The 27,939-nt window shown below is 42.8% G+C and overlaps 1 protein-coding gene across 2 annotated transcripts in view; it reads left to right on the forward strand.

The window, feature by feature from the left end:
- DOCK2 (dedicator of cytokinesis 2) overlaps window positions 1–27,939 on the forward strand; it is a 484,628-nt gene that overhangs the window by 164,989 nt on the left and 291,700 nt on the right. The gene's annotated exons all lie outside the window — the stretch shown is intronic.

Genomic DNA, 27,939 nt, shown 5'->3' on the forward strand with positions numbered 1-27,939 from the left:
TTGTATTTGCTTAGTACAGCCTTCTGGAGCTCGGGTAAAGAATGTTTTCTCTATTCCAAATAATTGGCACCTAGTAGGTGCTCACTTCAGTTCAGTTGCTCAGTTGTGTCCGACTCTTTGCGACCCCGTGAATCGCAGCACACTAGGCCTCTCTGTCCATCACCAACTCCCGGAGTCTACACAAACCCATGCCCATCGAGTCAGTGATGCCATCCAGCCATCTCATCCTCTGTCGTCCCCTTCTTCTCCTTCCCCCAATCCCCCCCAGCGTCAGGGTCTTTTCCAATGAGTCAGCTCTTCACATGAGGTGGCCAGAGTACTGGAGTTTCAGCTTTAGCATCAGTCCTTCTAATGAACACCCAGGACTGATCTCCTTTAGGATGGACTGGTTGGATCTCCTTGCAGTCCAAGGGACTCTCAAGAGTCTTCTCCAATGCCATAGTTCAAAAGCATCAATTTTTCGGTGCTCACAGTTTTCTTCACAGTCCAACTCTCACATCCATACATGACCACTGGAAAAACAATAGCCTTGACTAGATGGACCTTTGTTGGCAAAGTAATGTCTCTGCTTTTTAATATGCTATCGAGGTTGGTCATAACTTTCCTTCCAAGGAGTAAGCATCTTTTAATTTCATGGCTGAGCTCACCATCTGCAGTGATTTTGGAGCCCAAAAAAATAAAGTTTGATACTGCTTCCACTGTCTCCCCATCTGTTTGCCATGAGATGATGGGACCAGATGCCATGATCTTAGTTTCCGAATGTTAAGCTTTAAGCCAACTTTTTCACTCTCCTCTTTCACTTTCATCAAGAGGCTTTTCAGTTCCTCTTCACTTTCTGCCATAAGGGTGGTGTCATCTGCATATCTGAGGCTATTGATATTTCTTTTGGCAATCTTGATTCCAGCTTGTGCTTCATCCAGCCCAGTGTTTCTCATGATGTACTCTCCATATAAGTTAAATAAGCAGGGTGACAATATACAGCCTTGACGTACTCCTTTTCCTATTTGGAACCAGTCTGCTGTTCCATGTCCAGTTATAACTGTTGCTTCCTGACTTGCATTACAGGTTTCTCAAGAGGTGGGTCAGGTGGCCTGGTATTCCCATCTCTTTCAGAATTTCCCACAGTTTATTGTGATCCACACAGTCAAAGGCTTTGGCATAGTCAATAAAGCAGAAATAGATGTTTTTCTGGAACTCTCTTGTTTTTTCGATGATCCAGAGGATATTGGCCATTTGATCTCTAGTTCCTCTGCCTTTTCTAAAACCAGCTTGAACATCTGGAAGTTCACGGTTCGCATATTGCTGAAGCCTGGCTTGGAGAATTTTGAGCATTACTTTACTAACATGTGAAGTTAAAGTGAAGTCACTCAGTTGTGTCTGACTCTTTGTGACTCCATGGACTGTAGCCCACCAGGCTTCTCCATCCATGGGGTTTTCCAGGGAAGAATACTGGAGTGGGTTGCCATTTCCTTCTCCAGGGCATCTTCCCCACCCAGGGATCGAACCCAGGTCTCCTGCGTTGAAGGCAAACGCTTTACCCTCTGAGCCACCAGGGAAATTGATGAGTGCAATTGTGTGGTAGTTTGAGCATTCTTTGGGATTGCCTTTCTTTGGGATTGGAATGAAAACTGACCTTTTCCAGTCCTGTGGCCACTGCTGAGTTTTCCAAATTTGCTGGCATATCGAGTGCAGCACTTTCACAGCATTGTCTTTCAGGATTTGAAATAGCTCAACTGGAATTCCATCACGTCCACTAGCTTTGTTCATAGTGATGCTTTCTAAGGCCCACCTGACTTCACATTCCAGGATGTCTGGCTCTAGGTGAGTGATCACACCATCGTGATTATCTGGGTCATGAAGATCTTTTCTGTACAGTTCTTCTGTGTATTCTTGCCACCTCTTCTTAATATCTTCTGCTTTTGTTAGGTCCATACCATATCTGTCCTTTATCGAACCCATCTTTGCATGAAATGTTCCCTTGGCATCTCTAATTTTCTTGATAAGATCTCTAGTCTTTCCCATTCTGTTGTTTTCCTCTATTTCTTTGCATTGATCGCTGAGGAAGGCTTTCTTATCTCTCCTGGCTATTCTTTGGAACTCTGCATTCAAATAGGAATATCTTTCCTTTTCTCCTTTGCTTTTCTCTTCTCTTCTATTCATAGCTATTTGTAAGGCCTCCTCAGACAACCATTTTGCCTTTTTTCATTTCTTTTCCATGGGGATGGTCTTGATCACTGTCTCCTGTACAATGTCATGAACCTGCGTCCATAATTCATCAGGCACTCTGTCTATCAGATCTAGTCTCTTAAATCTATTTCTCACTTCCACTGTATAGTCATAAGGGATTTGATTTAGGTAATACCTGAGTGGTCTAGTGGTTTTCCCTACTTTCTTCAGTTTAAGTCTGAATTTGGCAATAAGGAGTTCATGATCTGAGCCAGTCAGCTCCCGGTCTTGTTTTTGCTGACTGTATAGAGCTTCTCCATCTTTGGCTGCAAAGAATATAATCAATCTGATTTCGGTGTTGACCATCTGGTGATGTCCATGTGTAGAGTCTTCTCTTGTGTTGTTGGAAGAGGGTGTTTGCTATGACCAGTGCATTCTCTTGGCAAAATTCTGTTAGCCTTTGCCCTGCTTCATTCTGTACTCCAAGGCCAAATTTACCTGTTACTCCAGGTATTTCTTGACTTCCTACTTTTGCATTCCAGCCCCCTATACTGAAAAGGACATCTGTTTTAGGTGTTAGTTCTAAAAGCTGTTGTAGGTCTTCACAGAACCGTTCAACTTCACCTTCTTCAGCATTGCTGATTGGGGCATAGGCTTGGATTACCATGATATTGAATTGGTTTGCCTTGGAAACGAACAGAGATCATTCTGTTGTTTTTGAGATTTCATCCAAGTACTGCCTTTCGGACTCTTTTGTTGACCATGATGGCTACTCCGTTTCTGCTAAGGGACTCCTGCCCACAGTAGTATATATAATGGTCATCTGAGTTAAATTCACCCATTCCAGTCCATTTTATTTATTTATTTTCATTTATATGTGCATTCATTTTAGTTTTCAGCCTAATTTTTTTTTCATTTATTTTTATTAGTTGGAGGCTAATTACTTTACAATATTGTAGTGGTTTTTGCCATACATTGACATGAATCAGCCATGGATTTACATGTCTTCCCCATCCCGATCCCTGTTCCCGCCTCCCTCCCCATCCCATCCCTCTGGGTCTTCCCAGTGCACCAGCCCTGAGCACTTGTCTCACGCATCCAACCTGGGCTGGTGATCTGTTTCACCCTTGATAGTATACTTGTTTCAGTGCTATTCTCTCAGAACATCCCACCCTCACCTTCTCCCACAGAGTCCAAAAGTCTGTTCTGTACATCTGTGTCTCTTTTTCTGTTTTGCATATAGGGTTATCATTACCATCTTTCTAAATTCCATATATATGTGTCAGTACGCTGTAATGTTCTTTATCTTTCTGGCTTACTTCACTCTGTATAATGGGCTCCAGTTTCATCCATCTCATTAGAACTGATTCAAATGAATTCTTTTTAATGGCTGAGTAATATTCCATTGTATATATGTACCATTGCTTCCTTACCCATTCATCTGCTGATGGGCATCTAGGTTGCTTCCATGTCCTGGCTATTATAAACAGTGCTGCGATGAACATTGGGGTGCACGTGTCTCTTTCAGATCTGGTTTCCTCAGTGTGTATGCCCAGAAGTGGGATTGCTGGGTCATATGGCAGTTCTATTTCCAGTTTTTTAAGGAATCTCCACACTGTTCTCCATAGCGGCTGTCCTAGTTTGTGTTCCCCCCAACAGTGTAAGAGGGTTCCCTTTTCTCCACACCCTCTCCAGCATTTATTGCTTGTAGACTTTTGGATAGCAGCCATCCTGACTGGCGTGTAATGGTACCTCATTGTGGTTTTGATTTGCATTTCTCTGATAATGAGTGATGTTGAGCATCTTTTCATGTGTTTGTTAGCCATCTGTATGTCTTCTTTGGAGAAATGCCTGTTTAGTTCTTTGGCCCATTTTTTGATTGGGTCATTTATTTTTCTGGAATTGAGCTGCAGGAGTTACTTGTATATTTTTGAGATTAATCCTTTATTGCTTCGTTTGCTATTATTTTCTCCCATTCTGAGGGCTGTCTTTTCACCTTGCTTATAGTTTCCTTTGTTGTGCAAAAGCTTTAAGTTTCATTAGGTCCCATTTGTTTATTTTTGCTTTTATTTCCAATATTCTGGGAGGTGGGTCATAGAGGATCCTGCTGTGATTTATTTCGGACCAGTCCATTTTAGTTCGCTGATTCCTAGAATGTCGACATTTACCCTTGCCATCTCCTGTTTGACCACTTCCAATTTGCCTTGATTCATGGACCTAACATTCCAGGTTCCTATGCAATATTGCTCTTTACAGCATCGGACCTTGCTTCTATCACCAGTCACATCCATAACTGTGTATTGTTTTTGCTTTGGTTCCATCCCTTCATTATTTCTGGAGTTATTTCTCCACTGATCTCCAGTAGCATATTGGGTACCTACTGACCTGGGGAGTTCCTGTTTCAGTATCCTATCATTTTGCCTTCTCATACTGTTCATGGGGTTCTCAAGGCAAGAATACTGAAGTGGTTTGCCATTCCCTTCTCCAGTGGACCACATTCTGTCAGACCTCAGTAAGTGTTTAAAGGGTGAAGGAACCTTAACTTAAGGAAGGTAAGTAACATAGTTTATTGGAGGAAGTACTGTACTGTGAGTTGGAAGATTTAAACTCTAGTCCAGGAAAGCTACTAATGACCTACATGACCTTGGACAAACCACTGAACCTCTCCAGGCTGCTCCATTTCTCATGTGTATCATTAGAGAGTTGAACCTCTAGTATCCTGTCCATCTCTGACAGTGGGCGAGTCTGTATTGATAGAACAGCATGGAAAAAGAGGCAGCAACTTCAGGTACGATTAACACTGCTTAGAAAGCATTTAGTTATCCTGGGGTTTTGAGGGTCCTGGTATCAGCTTGACATGAATGACACGGATGGACTCCTTGTGTTCAAATGTCTTCTGGGTGGTGTATTGCCCACACAGGCCATAGTGAATCCACGGCCTGACATTGATAGGTTTATATGAACTGGCTCTGTGTTTCCTGGCTAGAGGGACCTCGGGCCTTACCAGTCTTCTGAACCCCTAGAGAAGGAGGGAGCAATCCAATTGCTCAGTTGAATTTTTCTCTCCATGCAAATATTTCTATAGGTCTAAAAAAATTGCTTTTTGTCAGGCTTGCCCCTGCCAGGGCCCCTGATTTGCCAGAACCTAAGGGTGCAGTGGGGGGCTTGGTTTTCTTTGGTTTGGTTTATTGGTATTCTGGGCTCTCCTCTGATTGCAGCTGCAGGTTCAAAAATCAATTACAGTCCAGGTAGCAAGAGGTACAGCGCTCTGCTCTCTTCTGGAGGCCTGTGCCAAGAAAACAGGTCCCAGGTATCTCTCAGGAAAATCTGTGCTGTCTTGGAGGCCTATAGCGAGTTATAAATCTTGATAGATGGTGGGACCAGTCTGAGAACAGCAAAGTGGTTCATACTGTGGTTCAGCAGGAAAAGGATAAAATAATTCTCTGAGTGTGAGATGTGTTGTTCCCTCTTCCTTGTTCATCAGGAAATCTGGGCCATGTGTACATCAAGAGATGGACCCCTAGGTTTGTGGAGTGGAGCAGGAGAGATGGTTTTCTTGCTCTTGTTCCCAGGGAGAGACCAACTCTGGCCTTCAGGCTCCTTCCTTGTGGCCACGCTTCTTACAGGATTTCAATTCCCTTGCCTAAATCTGGTCAGTCGCTCCTTTCTTCCTCTCTCACCCACCTAGGGGCGGCGCTGGGGAGCCCTGCACTGTTCCTGTTTCCTGGTTGGTCCCCGGAAATGGGAGCATTCTCAAAGTACACTGTTGTAGGGATGCACTGCTTCTCTCCATGCCTGAGAGGGTCGGGCCCGAGGGGCCCGAGAGAGGAGGAGCAGGACTGCCCCGGAGCAAGCTGACTTCATGCAGCAGCCGCTCTCAGGGCTCTGGTTCTCAGCTCATTCCAGCTCTGCCCTGCCCACTCTTGCCTAGGGAAATTCATCCACTCTGTGGCTCAGTGGCATTTCGATGCTTACAAATGCCAACCTTAATCTTTAATCCATGTCTTTGCTTTCACCTCAGTACCCACATCTTTGCCCCTCTGACATCTCAAATTCATACAGAATAGATGGGGCCACCTTTTTAACAAAGAGAGGCAATGTTGAGAACAGGTTTCCCAATTCAGTAAATGTTTATTGATCCTCTGCTATAAACAAAACATTGGATACCCATTTAGAAAATACAAACTTGGCAAAAAATATGGTGATGTCCTCAAGGAGCTTGCCTTCATTTACAAAATGAGGCACTCTGTTAAAATGTAAGATGAACATTCCACAGTGGAGGTATAAGCCAAGTGCCATGGGACTTTAAAGGAGAGCTAAATGACGTTCAAGTCTTTCTTGATTTTTACAAAATAAAAAAAAAATATTTTAAAAACCACAAGAAACATCAGAGCTTCAGAATTGTGAATAGTCAGCCTTTCTCAATTTACTTAACTAAATTTTGCTAATCTCTGATTTATTTATTTATTTATTTATTTATTATGATTTGCTTTTGACCCCAAGGGTATAAAAAAAGACTTCTTGGATGATCTCCTCACCAAAGGCTTGTCAAGATCTATATTTTGACTAGATCAAAATCACTGTGGGATTTCATAATCTCTGAGTTGTCTCCATCAGTGACTTTGGAAGAGTCACATCACTTCTTTGGTTCTCAGTTTATCTGTAAAATGGGGATAATAATCAGATCGATGTGAATTTTAAATTAAATAATGCTTAGTGTAGTTCCTGGATGGCAGACAATATTCCCTAAATGATAGCTTAAACTTAATATAATTATTATTTTCATTAATTATTCATTTATAATTATTATATTCATTTTCACTATTATCAGTTCAGAGTTGGAACCAAGTAAGGCATCAAAAAATAAAATGTTGCTTAAATTGATTTTTACAGAATATCAAGACAGGAAAAAAACTATGAGAAACATATGTAAACATATGTACTACCATAATTATGATAATAGTCAAACTTTGTATAATTTCTTATGGAAACCTTATAAAAGTAGGTGACTGTCATCCTTTTGCAGATGGAGAAACCTGCTTTACTACACCAGATCTTGTTACTAAGCAAGCTCGCAGTTACCGAGCTGGTGTTTAACTACTGATCTGTTCCTTCCCCCTCAGTCTACCATGAATAAAGCTGGTGGTTTTTTTTTTTTTTTTAAGGCTGGTGTTTTGAATCAGCACCCTTTTTTACTCACTGGGCATACAGTGCCACTTGAGCTAGGCAAACGATTACGTGATGGTTTGTAAGCCCAGTTTAAAGGCAGTGCTTTGCCACTGGCTTCCAAAGCTGAGGAAGCTCAGGTTTATATCCTGACAGTCAGCTTCAGTTGTGCTTGGATTGCAGTCGATTTTATCGATTTCTTTCAACACAACAGCTTCAAAAGGCTTTTTCGCCCCAAAGTAGCTGATCTTTTCAAATCTTTGCTATCTCTTCCAAATAAGACTTGCAGATAATAGGATAAATGCAATTAACAACCACATATTTTAGATGATGAGGAAATATTCTAGAACCTGTTTAAAAGTTTCATAAAACACAGACGTGTAGAGTCGAATGGCTCCTTGGAGAGATTGCCAATTCCAGCTGCCTTATTTTACAGCTGAGGAAAGTGATCCAGAAAGTAGACATGACCTGCTCAAGGTCACACCGTGGGCCAGTTGCAGAGATGGGAAGCCTTGGATCTGATTTTGATTTCTTTCTTTTTACTTCTGTTTCTCAAAGTGTGATAAGTATCACTGCATGCTAAATTATTTTCCTCGGCATGAAGGGTAGTTTTAAGTATGCACAGATAAGTACCGTGTCACAGAAGCAGATCATTTGTTTTTTCTCAAGTCCCTTTCAATCTTTCTGATTACGCCAAGGATTGTATACCTTTGCTTTTTTGTCTTTAGTCTTTCTCTGATAATCTCCTTTGATAGCACAGAGGGACAGACCTCAGGTTTAAGTGCCTCTTAGCATTTAATAAAAGTGTTTTGTTTTCCTAGTATTGATTTTCACCTTACCTTCTATCTATGGGAAGCAATACTGGTTTTCCATTTGAAATACCAAAAATTTCTTTTAAAATAAATATAAACAGATTAGAATGGACCTACTTTATGAAAAAGATTAAACAACAGCATAGGCTATAAATTATGAGGAGTTACAGGGTAGGTTTTACATTGTCAAAAATAATGGTTAACTAAAGCTTGGAAAATATTTTATTCTGTCCTTTAGAATGCCCTAAGCCTTTTGAAAAGAGGTGTGGCTGAATCCCAGTTTCCTTCTTATTCATGTCATGTCTTTTCCATGTAGCAGCCAGAAAAGCAATTATTAGAATGAAAAGGAGAACATAAAAACTACCCGTATACCAGAGATACATTGAAGATCTCATTATTGATAAGTTTCCTGCAAGCCAAAAAGTTGGGTTGGTAGCCAATTTGGTATCGGTATGTATGTATTTTGGGCTTTCCAAGTGGCACTAGTGGTAAAGAACCCACATACCAATGAAGGAAACATAAGAGATGTGGGTTTGACCCCTGAGTCAGGAAGATCCCCTGGAGGAGGAAATGGCAACCCACTCCAGTATTCTTGCCTGGAGAATCCCGTGGACAGAGGAGCCTGGTGGGCTACAGTCCTTAGGGTTGCACAGAGTTGGACAGGACTGAAGCAACTTAGCACACATGCACATGTATATATTTTTATGTATATTTTTAATTATGAACTGTATATACTTTACATTTGTTGAGAATAGAAACTGGTTTAATTTTTCAGGGACTGATGTCCTATTTTAAAATTCTGTTTTAGACTGCCTTCTTGTCTTGTTTTCCCTTCTAAAAAGTTAAAAACTTCTTTAATTTCTGATTACCTTGCTGTGAACAGGTGTGAATAAAAGAGAAAGGTGGCAAAATGCAGTTTATCAAGTGTTTTCCCACTATTATCACATTTTAAAGGGTAGAATGTATGAGATGAATAGAATAGAAATTTTAAAGTTATTCATCAAATGGAAATATGGGTAGCTTTCACTTATAATTTGCCTATATGAAGTGAATACATGGAGACAAAGATGTACTAGGTTACACTCTTTGGGTGATTTTTCTGTTGTTTTTGACAGCTGATCTTCTAATATTGCCTAATTTTTTCCCGTTCCCTGAAACAAAAGCTCCTGCTTCTGTAATTTATTTACCCAGAGATGCTGGAGTTCAGAAGACCGGTTACTCCTAGCCTGACATGAGCTCTCCTTTCATCAATCTCACAGGGAACTTAGAGTCCCCTTGTGCTGTGGGCCTCCTTCTGCTGGCCATCATGTGCTTTTTGTGGAATGCTCCTTCAGCAAAAAATTTATTCTCATTTAGAGGAATCTGAAAAAAAAAAAAAAGAAAGAAAGGAAGGTGGAGTCAACTTCTGGTGACTTATGGGCAGTTACAGTCAAGCGTTTGAGAAATGGGCTTCTGATCAGCAGAGATTTTACGGAGTGACTGGTGGAACTGCATACAGAGTGGTAGCGTATTCAGATGCCAAGAAATATGCTACTTCTCTTACGGCTAATAAAAAGGCTGCATTGCTAAATTCAGGCTAGGAGGGTTAATGATGATACATTCTTTTTTAGTATCAAAGATTAACATGATAACTTGCATATTAAAGTTAATTCAGACACACTGCTAATGGAGGAGGCATACAAAATTAATTTCTACAGCACCTCATAAATTATGATCACTCAGTCTTGCCTTTTTGTCTTGCCTCTTTGTCTTGGCAAGAATGGCACATGTACTTGGAGTGGGTGTACTTCAGGTCCTAGCGGGGCATCTTGTGCCCTGGAGGAATTTGGAGAGCTGATGTGAGTTTCCTTCAGTCCTTAATCACTGCCAGTCTTCTGCTGGGTGTTCCCCTGCTGGGATGTGTACACTTCTTCACTCACCAGGTTACTTGGCGTGGATTTTGGTTTCAATAGTTAATGAGGCAATGGAACTGAACTGATTTGAGAAGAGTGTGGAAGGAGGGAGAAAGAATGGGAGAGAGGGAGAAAGAACTGCTCCCCCTTCATGCAAGAGATCTCTGTGTAGAGCTGCGGACAGCAGCTTTGGGTAACTGCAGTCTTGAGCCCGATAGAGGACCGATGCTCAGACTACACAAGAACCCAAGCCCAAGCTTTAAGAGCAGAGCCTCTGGAGTGTAAATGCCTGAGTGAGACCTGGAGCAGGATCTTAGGCAATTTGCTTAACTTCTTCAAGCCTCAGAATGTACACCTATCAAACAGGACAAATAAGAGTACCTACCTGATAGCATGAATGTTTTAAATTTTGATATAATTTACATATAGTAAAATGTACAAGTCTGAGGTGTACAGCTCGGTAAATTTTCTTTTTCATTTGTGAACACCCATGCAATCACCCTCCATGTCAAGATAAAGCGTATTTCCATTACCCAGAAAGTTACATATTCTTATTTTTAAAACTTAATAATAATAGCTTTTTTTTATTGGCTCCATTGCAGGGTGTGCGATCTTAGTCCCCCACCAGAGATCTAACCCGGGCCTCCTGCACTAGAAGCAGGGCGTCTTCACCATCGGACCTAAGGGAGCGCCAAGCTTCCGCGTTCATGGAGCTTCCCAGGGGTCCGGTGTGCTGCTCCAAGTACTGCACATGCCCATTTCATTCTCACAGGCTTGTGACGGAGATGCTCTTATTATCTCCACTTTACAGACAAAACCACAAAGATGCAGAGAGATTAAATACCTTGTCCAGGCTCACACAGACAGGAACTGAGGCTCTTGGTCTTAGTGTCCACACTCTGCTCCAGCTTATCGTGTGGCCTGGTACTCACTGTGTTGGAAGAATGAGATAAAAGGCTCCTTCACGTCTGACAGCTCTTTCTGTTCCTCCTCTTCACAGTCCGTCTCCTCCCCCCGCCTTGTCTTGGGCTAGCAGGCTCTGCACGATGCTCTCGCAGGAGAGCTCTCAAGGGAAAAGACCAGGCTTTCGCTACTGGCCCACCCCAGTTTCAACAGCCCAGCGAGCCACAGGTGCTCTGGAAATAGACCTTGACTGTTGTTCCCTACGGACGCTGCCCTCCAGTTCCTACTCAGCTGGCTCTATTTGGTAAAGTGACGGTGTTGACAAATTTGCTGGTCAGATCACCAGGGCAGTATGGCTGCTTATCCATCTTTAGACTGCCTACACCTTGTCTTTGTGATGAGCTAAAAATTTCAAGTGAAAACCCCTCATGCTTCCAAGCCCCTCTAACCTCCCTTTGTCCCAGCTTCCTATATTCATATATCCCCAATCAGTCCCTGTTTAGCCCCCAGTTCCTTTTCCTTCTTTTCATCTTTGTCTTCTGTATTTTCCCCCTCCTTTTCCTTTCTTTACATTTCATTGTGATCTTCATGATCATCACTAAATAAACTTTAATAAGCTGTTCCCTGCTAAATGTACTATAATAGCTTATTAAAATTCTTCATGGGAAGAGGCTATGTACAATGTATCTTTCATATAGTTGAATTCATGCTTGCCACTTATATGAAATTTTTTTCAGACCTTTTTCCCTTTGAATCTTCATTTGAATGTCTTACAGGTTCTCAAACTCAACATTTCCAAGACTGTATTCATTCTATTCATGAAAACCTTCTCCTCTTCCATTGTTTTTCTGCCAGTCGTTGGGAGTTAGCCTTCAGATCTTCTTGTGCCTCATTTTTCACTTCCAAGTCAATCACTAAGGCCTTTGAATATCTCCCATATATGCCTTGAATCTGGTCACTTCCATCTTTACCATTATGTCCTGGTCCTGTACACCCTTGTGCTGTATATGATGCTTGACATTTGCTGGGCACTCCATAAATATTCATCCAGATGAAAAGTATTAATAAATGAAGGTGCCATGTAAGGACAAGCACGCTGTCGTGAACCCTCCTCCATTCACTGTTTTCATGTTTTATGTGAGGACATCAAGTAATCAAATGAAACAATTAGCTTTGCTCAGGTTCTTTTTAGAACTAAGATTCCACAATTTGATATCAAAAACAGGTAATCACTCCTAAACTTAATGTAGAGCATTTCATATTAAAACTTAAAATACAAAAAAGAAAAAACTCTTGAAAAATACACTGCCAGAAAAGACTGTGTTTCTCTCAAGGAATTGGTTCTCTTCTACCTCAGTGGTTTACACACTCTAGAACTTTTTCCATCATTGTCCTGGTAGTTTATCAGACAAGTGAGGAACTACATTTTATTGGTAACTGGAGCTCTTATGTTACCTTTTATATTGGCGTGTCATCTCCTTTTTGTATCTCTTTGGAACTCGGTAACACAGGAAGGAGTACATGTAACGAAGAATAAATATATCAAGGTGTACTGCCTAGAATAAAATACTGTCAGTTTCATAGGAGTACAAGTTGAGACTCATCTGCAGGAACTGAACACAATTGGAAACACTGTGTATCTCATCCTACGTGGTTTTTATACTGTTCCCATCGATTGACTGGTTCTCTTCTTTTTTTATGCTGGGTCTGCCCTGAGAATGAGGCCCATATATCGTCCTCCCTCTGTACAGAAAGTCTGTTACATGTTGCTGGCTGACATTTATTCTGTTTACTTTCTCCCTTCTCACACTTTCCCAATTTACTCTTTGTTGGCTTCAGAATTGAAACAGAATCTTTTTGGTCCTCTCCTTTAAATTTTGGCCCTAAGTGTGTGATTCAATTCTTAAAATCACTCTTTTGCTTTGGGCCTTCGGGGTTGGGGGGCAGGGTGTGGCTTCTGTTGGTTCAGTGGCATGAGTGGAGAAGTGAAGCAGGCAAGAACCCCTGCTCCTGGGGGCAGTCTTTCTTCTCCACCTTCTTAGCTGAGTGCTTCTGGGAAAGAAAACCAGGCCAGAAGGAGAAACTCCTCCCATTTCCATTTTCATTTGGGCAGGGTTGGAGATTGGGCGTGGGGCATAGCAATCTTTTTTTTTTTTTCCCACTCTTTCTTTGGAGTTTGCTTCCTATTCTTCAGCTTGTTTGAAAGCTATTGTACTTGTCTTTTTTCCCTTTGTGATCAACAACACTAGATTTTAAATGTGTGGGGCTGTAAATGAGAGGGACTGCAGTTTCCTCGCCTCTGGAGCTGTTGAAGGAAAGGTGAGGGAAGGAGAGAATCAGATGATGATTAGAAACAATCACACAACATTCCGTTTTGCTAATGTTTGAATACAGGAGAATTTTCTCATTTAATTCTCTGAAAATGAAGGACCCTTCTGTTAGCCTTAACATGCAAACAAGAGGCTTTCAGAGCGTGCTTTTCTCAGAAACTGAATGCTGGCTGCTCATATTGATCCAAAACATTGCTGTTGGTTTTTGTTCTTTTTGGTGTCTGTGAGATTTGTGATGACAGCGATATAGGATTGTTCGTATGTAGCTTGAGGATTGCTGGTAAGTGACATTATTATTCTAAGTCACAAGCAGAAATGTAAAAGGGTGTTCAGAGAAAGCTTGCCCAAGCCCTTTTTTAGTCCATCCATATACAAAACGGAGCAGGGAAATCTGAGGCATATATCCCAATCATTTCAATTCATTCCCTCCTCTCAGGGCTGAATTCTCTGAGCTTGATATTCCAGATAAAAGCACACTTTGTTTGAATGATGCAGACAATAGCTTCTAGTCCATTTTATTCCAGTGTGCCCGGACCAGGAGTTTTGTCAAGTGTACATGTCAACTTCTGAAGTTTTGATATGTCCTGCTCTGGACTGAAAAACTTCTTAGGGTGTAGCATCAGATCCCCATCCTCATCACACTTAACACAGGCACGTCCCACTTTATTGTGCTGCGCTTTATTGCACTTCATAGATATTACTTTTTTTTTTTCTATTTTTACAAATTGGAAGCTTACAGTAACTTGGTGCTGTCAGATGATGGTTGGCTCTTTTTTTTTTAAGCAATAAAGCATTTTGAAATGAAGATATATGTTTGTCTTAGACATAATGCTTTTGCACACTTAATAGACTAGAGTATATGCTCAGTGGTGTCCAACTCTTGATGACCCCATAGACTATAGCCCGCCAGTCCCCTCTGTCGATGGGATCCTCCAGGCAAGGATACTAGAGTGGGTTGCCATTTCATCCTCCAGGGGATCTTCCTGACCCAGGGATCGAACCTGCGTCTCCTGTACTGGCAGGTGGGTTCTTTACCTCTCCGCCACCTGGGAAGCCCAAAGACAACAGTATAGTGTAAACAGAACTTTCATATGTCTGGGAAGCCAAAAAAAAATGCAACTTGTTTCCTTGCAGCATTTTGATTTATTGCAGTGGTCTGAAACTGCACCTGCAATGTCTCTGAGGTACACCTATACCTACAACTGAACTTGTATGTTTTATTTGGATCCTCTTATGGGCATTTTAATCCCCATTTTGAAGGAAGCAAGGTAGAATGATATATTTGACATCACACAGCCTGGCAGTAGTAAGTTGGGGATTCATACTAGGTCTCTGAACCTTCAGTCCAGAGTTCTGCCCACTTCCCCATCCCTGCCTTTGAGATCGGGTGAAGTCAAAGATGGGAAGATGTTATAGGAGTGGCTGCTCAAGGAAAGTGGCGAAGGGGAAGAAACACACATGTTGTTCTCCCGATCCCCTTTCCTCCAGCTCTCAGCTACTGCCATCTGCGTTCTTCAAGGACAGCACAGGATAATGAATATTGAAGTAACCCAACACTAAGTAGGTTTCTGCTTCTGAGAATTGCCCTTGGTATGGGCAGACAGGGCTCGCTCTCTCTGACATCTGCAAACACTCATTCATTCATCTAACACTTACCAGGACCTACCGTGTGACAGGTGTTATGCTCTGAGCTACAGGAGACATGCCTTGACCAAGATTAGATGTCTCACTGCAGGCTCTCCCTGTCTTCTGGGGAACATGAGTGAGGTTTGACGGCTGTGGTTGCTGTCTCTAGCCAACTGCAGTGAGATGGGTAAGCTCAACCGATTGGAGTGGAATAAAGGATTGGTTGAATTTTAAAATATGAAAGAAGTATGTGACTGAGCTGAAGACTACATCACCGAGTTGATAGATATTCGTCTTTATTTAAGTCTATGATTCTAGGATTAGGATTTGTTTGTCTTAGTCCCTTTAGTCTTAGATACTGTAACTTTCACTAAAACATGCAAAACAATGAGCCATTAAACAAACCAACTAGCCAGGGTCCTGGGCTTTCTGTTTAAGTCGAGCTTAAGGGAGCTAACAAATTAAAAGGGTGTCTGCCTCCAGTCTGCGGAATCCAGAATTTGGGAGCAATTATTTGCACTTGTGAGTCTGTGAGTGAAGTTGGAACAGTGCTGGCCTTGGAGTCACGTGATGGTCTGCCTTGAAATCTTGCCTCTGTTGGGGTCACACTAGCTAACTGATCCTACTGTGAGCAGGCTACTTAGAGATCCTATTTTCTCATCTGTAAAATTGGGACAATGCCGTATACAGAAGAGGTTTTGGTAAGGATTAAGTAACTTTCTAATATGGTACCCTGAACCCAGTAGGAGTTCAACATATGTAACCTAGCTCTCATCCCTGGTACTTCACTCTCCTGCTCCCTTTCATTCTCATTGGATTTCTAGACAAATGGTTTCTACCCCTTATTAAAATATGACTCCTACTGCTGAGAAAACCCTATTTGAGTATGTGACCACAGATTAACTCAGAGAAGCTGAAAGGTGAAAGAGCTCTAGTTAAGTAAAGATTGAAGCTCTTGGAGACAGGGAACTGTGTGAGTCTCCAGGGGAGACGGGCAGGAGTGGAGGGATTAAAGACTGTAGCATGGTGTGGGAGAGAGGCAGTGGGTCAAGGAGGACAAGCTCTGGAGGGCTGTGTGTGGTACTGACTGTTGTAATAGGTACCCTAAGTGCTTATAAATGGATTTGAATTTCAGATGTCACTGAATTGGAGTAAAATGAGGGCAAAGGATGTAAGACCCAGCTCTTCCAGTTAAAGAGCTACCTTGACCCATTTCTTCTCTTGTATGAATTTGAAATGGAGCACATTGCTGTGATGAGAATCCTCCTTTAAAGACTGCCTGGATTGGCCAGTGTAGAGGCCACTTGGTTCAACCCCAAGCATTTCATTTGCTTCTCCTTCCATTAGCCAGGGTTACGAGGTGGGTGAGACAGTCTTCTACACTCATCTGGTGTGGCATCATGAAGGTAATCATTATAAACATTAGGGAGCAAATCAAATTTTGGGTTGCTACTCAACTGGCCATATCTGCTCTTTTATTGTCCTAAAAGCACTTTCTATGGAGCTAGATTGTGGTTTAATGAGGATATTGGTTGGGAGGAGGCTGGTCGCAGTGGCAGTGTAGATGATCTTGGAAAGCGCAAAGAGGTCACCTGCCAGGACACACTGATGCACTAATAGCTTCCAGAAGGTGTGATGATGGGCATCTCTGCAGCCACAGAGATCTCACAATCAGAGAAATGTTGATGGGAGTCTTAGTCTTTCATTACTTGCTAGTTGAGGCAATAAAATGGGCTCCAGGATTAGATCCTAATTTGATAAACCCTAAAATAAGTGTATTAGTCTCTCACTGAAATGTTCACAATGCATATGCTTACACATCTAACCCATCTGCAAGTTCGATTCTGCCTCTGAGTTGTAACCTAAGTCTGTCCATTTTCCTTGGTCTCTCCAACTACAAATGAGTCAAGTTTTCATCTTCTTTCCCCTTCAATTGTTATTGTAATGAACCGGGGTAGTTTAGTAGATGTGAAAATGGGCTCTGAGGTCACATTTTCTAGGTTTAAATCCCAGCTTTGCCACTTAATAGCTGTGCAATATTAGGCAAGTTGCCGAACTTCTCTGAGTTTTAGTTTCCTCATCCATAAAATAGGTAAAATACTTCTTCATAGACAGGATGCCTGGTGGACAGTAAGGGCTTAATAAACACTCTACTTCTTTTTCCCCTCTAGGAAATGCCTCCTTGGTGTTCAGGCTTCCTCTCTAGACCTGCCCCTATCCTCTATTGAAAATGCATGCTCAGTCGCTTCAGTTGTGTCCGACTCTTTGTGATCCCATGGACCATAGCCTGCCAGGCTCCGCTGTCCATGGGATTTTTCCAGCAGGAATACTGGGGTGGGTTTCTGTACCCTCCTCCAGGGGATCTTCCTGACCCAGAGATTAAACCCACGTCTCCTGAATTGCAGGTGGATTCTCTACTGCTGAGCCACTGGAGAAGCCTGAAAATACAAAAACGAAGTATGTTTATCTCCACCTAGTAATCAAACTGCTTACATGGACTATAGGGCCTGATGACACCTGGCCCCAGCCAAAGCTTGATATTATGCCTTCCATTTCCCATAATCTGGCCACACGTATTTCCAGTGATTACTCCAACATATTAAGCAAATTTCTACCCCAGGACTTTCACATACCATTTCCTCTGCTGGGAACGGTCTTCCCTGAGATGTTTGCAGGCTGTTCCCTTCTCACCCTCAGGTATCAGCTTAGGTTCTCCATTTCAGAGCCTTTCTTAACTGCTCCACGTGGAATAGTCTTCCCTGCACCCTGAGACTCTTTCTCGGGTTACTCGGTTGGTTGGCTTGCTGGCGGCTGTTGGTACTGTTTGCTCTAGCATCAGTGCTTAGGGCTCTGTCCGCGTCTCCTGCAGCCGTGATGGAGGCCTCTCGCTCCCAATAGCCAGCCCTGCCTTCCCCAGCTGCCCTCTGGCTGCAGGCCTCCTTTGCCTGTAAACTGAGAATAGCCAGAGTGCCTGGGGCCGCCCACGCCGACGTCTAAATATTCCCGCTTCTTCACCCCTGTGGCCCACACTGCCCCGGAGGTCCCCTTCTGTGAGACTTGCAGCCTCCCTGGCTCCTTGCCTTGCTGGTCCCGCTTCCCTACTTCCCTTCCAGGGTCTTCTGGAGCATCTCCTGATAAGTGCGTCACCATCACCCAAACCTCATCTCCGAGTTTGCTTCTGGAGAGTCCAAACTAAGACAGTTATTATCTTCCTAAATAGTTTCTGATGTTCCATTAGAACATAATATCCATGAGAACAGGGCCTGTTACAGTAATCATCTCTGTACATGTTTACGGATAGAAATGTATTCATACAGAGATTACAAATTATATTTATAACCAGTGTGACATTTTTTGGACATAAGCGTACATCATCTTGAAAATTCCAGCCATTACACATCAACCTACCCTTCCTGCCCTCACTATGTTTCTGAATGATAAACACTACCTTGTTACAGGGGACTCATGTATAGGTTTAGTGCGTTTTCATGTTTTATGTTAAATATAAAGGATACTATGGCAAAAGCAAAAGCTTGGTTTGGACTTCAGGTGAATACCTAGAATAAAGTTCTGAAAGTATGTTTTTTCTTTAGGATTTACTGCCTAATTATATTTTCAGCCCTCTAAGATACCCAGCAAGAATGTTTATAGTTGCTGAATTCTGACAGCTCTAAATCGGCTCTGTGTGTTGAGCTGGAGAGACAGATTTTGGCCCTGAGGGTTCATAGAGCAGAGCTGAGAGTCGCGGTGGAGGGAGACTGGAGGAGAGTGAGGGATGACTCTGATGTTGTAATTAGGCCTGCTTCTGGGAAGGTGAGGAGAGTGAATCATGAGGGGCCGCTGAAGACTGTGTTGGGGGACAAGCCTGGTAGAGTTGTAAAAGCCTTGTAATCTGATCTGCAGTATGAAGTTGGTGAGTGGTTATTGATTTCCCAGGGGGTGGAATCACTTTTCTTCATGACGCAGTGGCTAGAGGAGGGAGGCTGTGAGAACCGTTTGCTGTCAGACCAGAGCTGTGTGTGGTCGTTCTCCTGCGTGTCCAGCTGATGGAACCCAGTGGCCTCTGACACCTGCAGACGCTGCCCACACCAAGCAGAAGGGAAACAGCTGAGCGGAGCTGGGCTGGCACTGCTCAGCTTTGCAAACTGGGTAAATGCTGGGTTTCAATTAGGGGTCTTCCCTGCTTGCTCAAAGGCTGGTGGGAGGGGACGAGAGCAGGGCAAGCCTTGACCACCTCAAGTTCCTCACGGTCCCCCAGGAGGGATGAGCTGAACTGAATTTGCCTCTCAGTCAATAGGAACTTGACCAAAGCAGGACGAATTTCACTTTAAAGCCTGTGAAAAATCAAACAGGATTGAAGAGTCCGTTAGCCTACACAGGTGACAGAGTAAGGGGCTGGCTCTGAGTGGAATGAAATTCCAAGTGAAGGCTGCCACAGGCAGACTTAGAAATGGGGTAACCACACTGAGGATGGGATTGAGGCCTCAGTGATATAGATACCTCGTGTGTTTAACCTTTCTCTGCAAAGAGAGGGCCTCCTGAATGTTCTCAAGTCTCTTTATTCTGCTGGTGGAAGCAGGATGTACCTGGGATGGAAGATCAGCAAACATGTCCCTAGCAGGGCTATAAGGTGCCAGTCTCATCTTCATATGTTCATGTGTGATTTTTCTGGCTCTTGCTCCCTCTACCTTAGCTTCAGAGAGGAGAGGTCGTGCCTTCTTTTTATGGGCATTGCTTTTTATCCAAAGGCCTCTGTAGACCCTCCCTGAGTTCTGAGATGATGTATACAGGTCAGTATAGGACTGATACAGAAATGTGCTCAGTCGCTCAGTCATATCCGACTTTGTGCCACCCCACGGACTGCAGCCTGCCAGGCTCCTCTGACCATGGGATTCTCCAGGCAAGAGTACTGGAGTGGGTTGCCATGCCCTCCTCCAGGGGACCTTCCTGACCCAGGGATCAAACCCAGTCTCCCCCACTGCAGGTGGATTCTTTACTGACTGAGCCACCAGGGAAGCCTGGTACTGAACTGGTACCTCTGAAAAGACCACGAGGGATGATGTTGTTGTTCAGTTGGTGAGTCGTGTCTGACTCCTGGTGACCTTGTGGAATGTAGCAAGCCAGGCTCCTCTGCCTGTCATCTCCCGGAGTTTGCTCAAATTCATGTCCATTGAGTCAGTAAGGCTATCTAACCATCTCATCCTCTGCCTTCTTCTTCTCATTTTGCCTTCAATCTTTCCCAGCATCAGGGTCTTTTCCAATGAGTTAGCCTTTCATACCAGGTGTCCAAAGTATTGGAGATTCAGCTTCAGCAACCGTCCTTCCAATGAATTTTCAGGGTTGATTTCCTTTAGGATTGACTGATGTGATCTCCTTGCAGTCCAAGGGACTCTCTAGTCTTCCCCAGCACCACAGTTCAAAAGCATCAATTCTTCGGTGCTCAGCCTTCTTTATAGACCAACTCTCTCATCCGTACATGACTAGTGGAAAAATCATAGCTGTGCCTATATAGTCCTGTGTTGGCAAAGCGTTGTCTCTGTTTTTTAATACACTGTCTAGGTTTGCCATAGCTTTCCTTTTAAGGTGCAAGCGTCTTTCTGATTTCATGGCTGCAGTCACCATCCATAGTGATTTTGACTGCACCTGTACATGAGAGATGATGGTGTACCACAACTACTGGAGACAATTTGAATTTAGAATGTGGGGTTTATTCTGTCCTCAGCTTTGGGCTTCAGCTTCATTTCTGGGATATTAATAAGAATCTCATTGTTCTGTTACATAGACATGGTCACATAGCATGAGAAATGGGAAGATCCAAGTCTAGCCCAGGTGCTACCGGAGCAGAGAACAGGGTTACCCAAGTTAGACTTGGGGTGTCAGAAATGTTGACATAGGGGATTTGGCAACTAAGTTAGACCCTCAGAGGCAAGGAGTTAGTCAGGTGAAGATGGATGGGATAAGTACATTCTGGGCAAAGAAAACAATGTGTGAAAACTGAGAGGCATGAGGGGTGGCAAGGCTATGGTGGAGTGGCGTGGGAGGTGGAGGCTGGAGGGGCGAGTGATGTCTGCCCATTGAGGGCCTTTAGCTCTGCCAAAGCGTGTATGAAACTCACCCGAGGGCCCTTGGAGAGGCTGTCCTGAAGCTCCTATGGAGGGGAGTCCCATGGTCAGGTTTGAGTTTTGGGAAATTCTTGCTGCTGAGATTGGAAGAGGGGATCAGTTTGGGAGCCTTGGAACAGAGGATACAGGAAGTTGGTCTGGGGGTTAGATGGATTTGACTTCTCAGTGGAGAAGATGTTGGGGATAGAAGAAGAAATCAAGTCTGCTTGGTTGACTGTGTGCCTGGGGGTGTGTTTGTTCAGAGTGAGCACAGGAGAAGAAGCGGACTCTTGGGGGAAGATAGCAAGTTCAGATGTTGCTCTTAGGAGCATTTTCCTCTGGGGCTGCAGCTGTGGCTGTGATCACAGGTGTATCTGTGACCTGATGCACCTCAAGGTGGTTTTCCAGAATGGACCAAGGATCCATTTTGATCTTTCCTTGGGCTGATAGCGGGGAGAAGGAGGCGATGAAAAAGACCATCTTATTTGAAGTGTCCCTGAATTGTGAAATTTTTGCAAAAACATATCACACTCCAAGAGACTTATGAATTCAGGCAGTGGCACCTTCTGCCAAAGGATAAAACTTTCTCTGAAAAGGAAGAATTCAGAGCCCAGAAACACTGCATTTTTGTCTCTGCAAGTCACTTTGACAAAAGAAAACTCCTTTCTGTGGCAAAACAGAGTTGAGTAGCTCTGCGGGTTCCTGAGTGCCTGGTCTGAATTACCATTTGAGCTTGTCATCGCCTGATGGCAGACCTCCAGCCTTGTTTGGGCTCAGTTTCCCAGGCTGGGTTTGCAGGTCTCTGATCCTCATTGCCCCTTCATATAAACATTGATTTAAGGCTCTGCAATATTTATCTTTTAAATCATTTCTGTTTGTTTGCTTTACAATCAAGTCACAATTTAGAAATGCTGCTTCCTGAGGCTTTACAGACTAATATGATTTCACAGCTGCAATTACAAATGAGAAAAATTATTTCATCTCAAAACAGAGGAGCCAGACGTTTCTGAGAAATCATGGTTAACGAGAAGACAAAGTACTTTCTGAAAAGCAGGTCACACTGTTAGTGGCTTCCTCAGCTAAAGTCTTGCTGACTCTCAGAACCAAGGCCTCACCTTGTGGGGATGCTGGGTTTGATAGCCTGTAAAGTAGGTGACTTTCAGATTGGAAACCACGGATTCTGCTGCGGCTTGGTCTGGAGCGCCCATAGCTCCAGTGGTTTGTAAACAAGGCAAACACCCACCGTCTTTCCACCTAGCAAAGATATCTTTCTTCCCGCCCCTTCCTTTCAAACTCTGTTTTATGAATCATAGAATTTTGGATGAGGCCTTAACAGTCATTCTGTTAACCTTGCATCTGATACTTTGAGTACCTCTTCATCATTCCTTCTCAGAAGCAGCTATGTGTGTGTTAGTTGCTCAGTCGTGCCTGACTCTTTGTAATCCCATGGACAGAGGAGCCTGGCAGGCCACTGTCCATGGGATTCTCCAGGCAAGAATACTGGAGTGGGTAGCCATTCCGTTCTCCAAGGGATCTTCCCAACCCAGGGATTGAACCTGGGCCTCCTGCATTGCAGGCAGATTCTTTACCATCTGAGCCACTAGGGAAGTTCTCAGGAGCAGCTAAGCTACCTACTTTTAAAATATTTCTAGGGATGGAAAACTCACTGTTATATTTTTTCATGAGAATCTACTAATTTAGCTCCATTTTAAGTAGAGTGTAAAGCCTCGTACTTCTCAAGGAGGTCTTCATTAATACCTGAAATCTTTCAACTGGCCCTTTCCCTTACACTCATATCTTTGTAAGGAGATCTGGCTGAAGCATCTCAACTAGAGTACCAGCAGAATGAACTTTAAAAAGTATTCTTGTTTTATTTATTTGGTGGTGCTGTGTCTTACTGGTGGCACACGAGACCTTTAGCTGTGGCATGCGGTATCTAGTTCCCTGACTAGGGATCGAACCAGGACCCCCTGCACTGGGAGTGCAGAATCCTAGCCACTGGACCACCCGGGAATTCCCAGAATGAATTTCAAAGGAGAAATCTGACCTTTACTACTTTGCTGCTCTGTTTTATGGCCAATGACGGTTGCCGTTCCAAGAAAGTCAAGGCATCAGCTTTTTCTTGTCTGCTTGAGTCTGCCTCTTATCTCTGTTGACTCTCTTGCTCTGATGGGCATTCTCTCCCACCCAAGAATAGAGACTGGCACTTAGGGAACCTTCAATACATGGCAGACTGACTGACTAAGTGAAGTGAAGGAATGAGTTACTTAGTTGTCTCAATTTTGTCTACCTTTACAAAGCTCCTTTCTGTAGATCCTGTGTGTGTGTGTTAGTCACTCAGTTGTGTCTGACTCTTTGCGACCCCATGAACTGTAGCCCACCAGGTTCCTCTGCCTATAGAATTTTTCAGGCAAGAATACTGGAGTGGGTTGCCTATTCCTCCTCCAAGGGATCTTCCCGACCCAGAAATCAAAACTATGTCTCCTGCATTGGCAGATGGATTCCTTACCACTGAGCCACCTGGGAATTCCCATTTACAGATGTGGAGGTTTTAAATGATTTTAAATCTTGGATCACAAAAGTCTATTGTTTTAGGCTTTAAAACATTGTTTTTTTATGCTTTAAACTCAAGACCATACATTTCCTTCTTCAGATCTTTCTTTAAACTCTTGCCAAATCTTTAGTTTCAACAGAAAATAAGAATGTTGTGTCAGAGGGTAGGAAAGCAGAGAGAGACAATCAGGCAGTTTCATTCTCATTTGCCATCACTTGGCCTACTGCAGTAGCGTATTCTCTGGTCTCTGCTCTTTGGCCTTTTTTGCCTCCAGCTGTTCCACACACGGTGGAATGTGTGTATTCTAAGCTGCTTCAGTCATGTCTGACTTTTTGTGACACCATGGACTGTAGCCTTCCAGGCTCCTCTGTCCGTTGGATTCTCCAGGCAGGAGTACTGGAGTGGGCTGCCATGCCCTCGTCCAGGGGATCTTCCCTACCCAGGGATCAAACCTTCATGTCTTATTTCTCCTGCATGGGCAGGTAGGTTCTTTACCACTAGTGCCACCTGGAAGCCCACAGTGACATGAGTCATCTTAAAAAAAATATTGTTATGACTCCCTTTGCCCAGAGAACTGTGGAAGAACAAGATTTTTGTTGTTTTAGATTTCCTTCATTGCAATCTTTTTATTTTACAAGCAAAATTAGCTTTTCAAAAAGGAAGACTTTATAATCCTTACCTCATTTAATAAAAGAAAGAACATTTCTTCTGGTGGGGTTTAATTATGACATCATCAGTGAAGGAAGTTAATTTTCATGAAGTTGGTGAACTTCAAATGAACTCAGTTTTACCTATAGCATCGTTCTTTTATTTTTAAAGAAGATTTCTATTTTAAAGAAGATTTCTCTGGGTATTGATAGCGAGGAAAGGTTACTCTTTGATTCTTGTTGCTTATAATGCCGATTAGGTTTTGGTCTGCATTCAAACACTAGGTAAATGACATCTTGGATCAATGATACACCATTTCTGTGGTCCTTTATGTATGTACTTATTGGCTGTGCCTCATGACATATGGAATCTTAGTTCCTTAACCAGGGATGAAACCTGTACCCCTGCTTTGGTAGTGCAGATTCTTAACCCCTGGACCACCAGGAAAGTCCCAATAAAACAAGCATTCTTACAAATACAATTTCCTGCAACAAGGAAAAAGTTTCAAAGTTACAAGTTAACGTCTTTTAGAAGGTGACTTTTAAAACAAATTGTTAAATAAATGTTGCAGGAAATTTCTTTAGCCATTTTAATAAAGAGACTTGGACAAAATTTCAACTTTATGGTGACAAGATATGGAATAAGCAAAGATTTAACTTAAATTTTATGGTAATTAGTATGTAGATGTTATGCAGTCTATTTTCTTATCTCTCTAAACAAAGGATAATGGCTAACTCAACACCTTGTATTCTCAAAAGTCCTTAGGTCAACCATTTCTTAAGTCCAAATAAAATACCATTAACTTGTAACCTTTGATTACATCTATAGTACTGAACAAAGCTGAATCAAAATTTTGTTGCCTATAATTTTCTTTTTCAATAGAGTTATAACCTTATGCCTACCACTGAATTTAAGAATTTTCTTTTTCAATATTATCTTCTATTATTCTAGAGCTTCCCTGGTGGCTCAGATGGTAAAGAATTGGCCTGTAATGCAGGAGTACTGGGCTTCATCCCTGGGTCCAGAAGATCCCCTGGAGAAGGGAATGGCTACCCACTCCAGTATTCTTGCCTGTAGAATTCCGTGGACAGAGGAGCCTGGCGAGCCATAGTCTATGGGGTCGCTAAAGTCGGACACAACTGAGTGACTAACACCCACTATAACTTTATGCCTACCATTGAATTTAAGAATTTTCCTTTTCAGTATCATCTCCTATTATTCCACCTCCAAGAGACTATTCTACTTACCCAGGTCCGTGGACGCTGATATTTATTTTTACAATTTTTATTGACGTGTAGCTGATTCACAATGTCGTGCCAGCCTCTGCTGTGCAGCACAGTGACTCAGTTACACACACATTCTCTTTAATATTTGTTTCTATTGTGGGTCATCACAGGATATCAAGTATAGCTCCTTGTGCTTTATAGTAGAACTTTGTTGTTTGTCTGTCCTACATATAATAGTTTATTCAACACATCTGCGACACAACCTCAAGTCTGTTCTCTATGTCTGTGTTTTGTGGATGTGTTCATTTGTGCCATATTTTGGATTCCACTTGTAAGTGATGTCATTTGGTATTTGCCTTTCTCTGTCTGACTTACTTCAGTTAGTATGATAATCTCTAGTTGCATCCATGTTGCCACACATGGCACCATTTTCTTCTTTTATATGTTTGAGTAATATTCCATTGTATATAGTACCATATCTTGGTCCATGTAGCCTGAATCACTCTCTGTTCTTTAAATCTCCACTCCTCCAAAGGCAATATTATTTACTCACCAGTGACCATCTCAAAAGACACCTCTTTCGTTCATTCCACCAAGATTTACTGAATAGCTACTATGATCCAGATACTGTGTTGGACACTGGAGATTTAATTTGGCTGTCATGAAGCTTACACTTTGGTTGGATGAATGGGCACTAATTAATTACACTGGTTAGAACTTAATTACAAACTGAGTTTGGTGCTCTGAGAGAAGGGATATGATTCTGTTAGAGCCCATGAAGCTTCTATGCACCTTCCAGCCGTAGATTATTTCTCCCTTCTGAAGCCCTCATGGCATTTGATAACTCTTCCAGTTGAAATCTTTGGCTGTGAGCAACATAAACCTATTCTAGTAAATTTAAGTAAAAATTAGTGCATTTAGATAATAAGGAGTAGTCCAAGAATAAGAGGAAAAGCTGGGGAACCAGTCTTCAGAGAGGGGAGACGCAGAGTAGCCCTGGGAGAGGAGGCAGCAGCTGCCAGTGGGCAGCCTTCCTAGGGCGCTTCTGTGCACACAGGTGAGCTCCTCTGTCTAGTGGCTAAGAGCACAGGCTCTGCAGTCAGACGGGAGTCACCACCTACTATCTGTGCAGCCAGGGGCATGTCCCTCTGTTTCCTCATCAGCACAAGGGGAGAAATGACAGTGTCTGTCTGCCTCCTATAGGCTTTGGGAACATTAATGGAGGTAGTTCGTGCAAGACTCTTAAAATACACCTGGCACATTGTAGGCACTCAGCATGTTAGCAGGGTCAGCAGTTACTGTTTTTACAATTTCCTTGAGGTTCAAATCAAGGGGATATCCTAAATAGGGTCCCTTGCTCCTTGGGAGAAAAGCTATGACCCACCTAGACAGCATATTAAAAAGCAGAGACATTACTTTGCTGACAAAGGTCCATCTAGTCAAGGCTATGGTTTTTCCAGTGGTCATGGATGGATGTGAGAGTTGGACTATGAAGAAAGCCAAGCACCAAAGAATTAATGCTTTTGAACTATGGTGTTGGGGAAGACTCTCAAGGGTCCCTTGAACTGCAAGGAGATCCAATCAGTCAATCCTAAAGGAAATCAGTCCTGAATATTCATTGGAAGGACTGATGTTGAAGCTGAAACTACAATTCTTTGGCCACCTGATGCAAAGAACTGACTCATTGGAAAAGACCGTGATACTAGGAAAGATTGAAGGTGGGAAGAGAAGGGAACGACAGAGGATGAGATGGTTGGGTGTCTTCACCAACTCGATGGACATGACTTTGAGTGTACTCCGAGAGTTGGTGATGGACAGGGAGACCTGATGTGCTGTAGTCCATGGGGTCACAAAGAGTCAGACATGACTGAGCGACTGAACTGAACTGAACTGAGCCTGACCCTTGTCCAGAGGAAGGCAGGGAGCCTTGTGACAGTGTCTCTCGGATCATATTCCATTGCAGATTGGCTCCCAGGGTGAGACTAGGATGCTATGCCAGGAGAAGGTGTGGATCCGGGGCTGACAGAACAAGAGATGGTGTCTACTTCCTCCTGCCTTTACCTTATTCTGCCTTCTGCCTTTGCTCTTTGTATTGTTGCTGACTCCTTCTGTCAGGTTTTAAGTATCTACTGGGTGAGAACCATATATTATCTCTGTACATCCAGAAATACAGTGCCTTCCACATCAGAGATGTTCAACTGTTTATTTGCTGTATTGAATTAAAATAAAATCGGTGCTTATGATTCACATTTCAGTGCTAGAAGCATCTAGGTGGGGATGACTTGAAATTTTCTGAATTTTTCAGTTCCCTCAAGGTTTGCTGGCTTTAAGAGAAATATAGAAAGAAAGCTGCATAGGATTTCAGAACCTTCCAGATATTTCCTGACACAGCAGTGCCAAGAGAGTTACCCTTCTTTGCAAAGGTTTTAATTTATTTAAAATGAAAGCCGTGGTGCATAATGAAGTGGGAGGTAGTTCTTTTTTTTTTTTTTAACTATTTATGCTAGTGAAAAAT

This window comes from Cervus elaphus, chromosome 25 (assembly GCF_910594005.1).
Source record: "Cervus elaphus chromosome 25, mCerEla1.1, whole genome shotgun sequence".
In the NCBI taxonomy this organism is placed as follows: domain Eukaryota; kingdom Metazoa; phylum Chordata; class Mammalia; order Artiodactyla; family Cervidae; genus Cervus; species Cervus elaphus.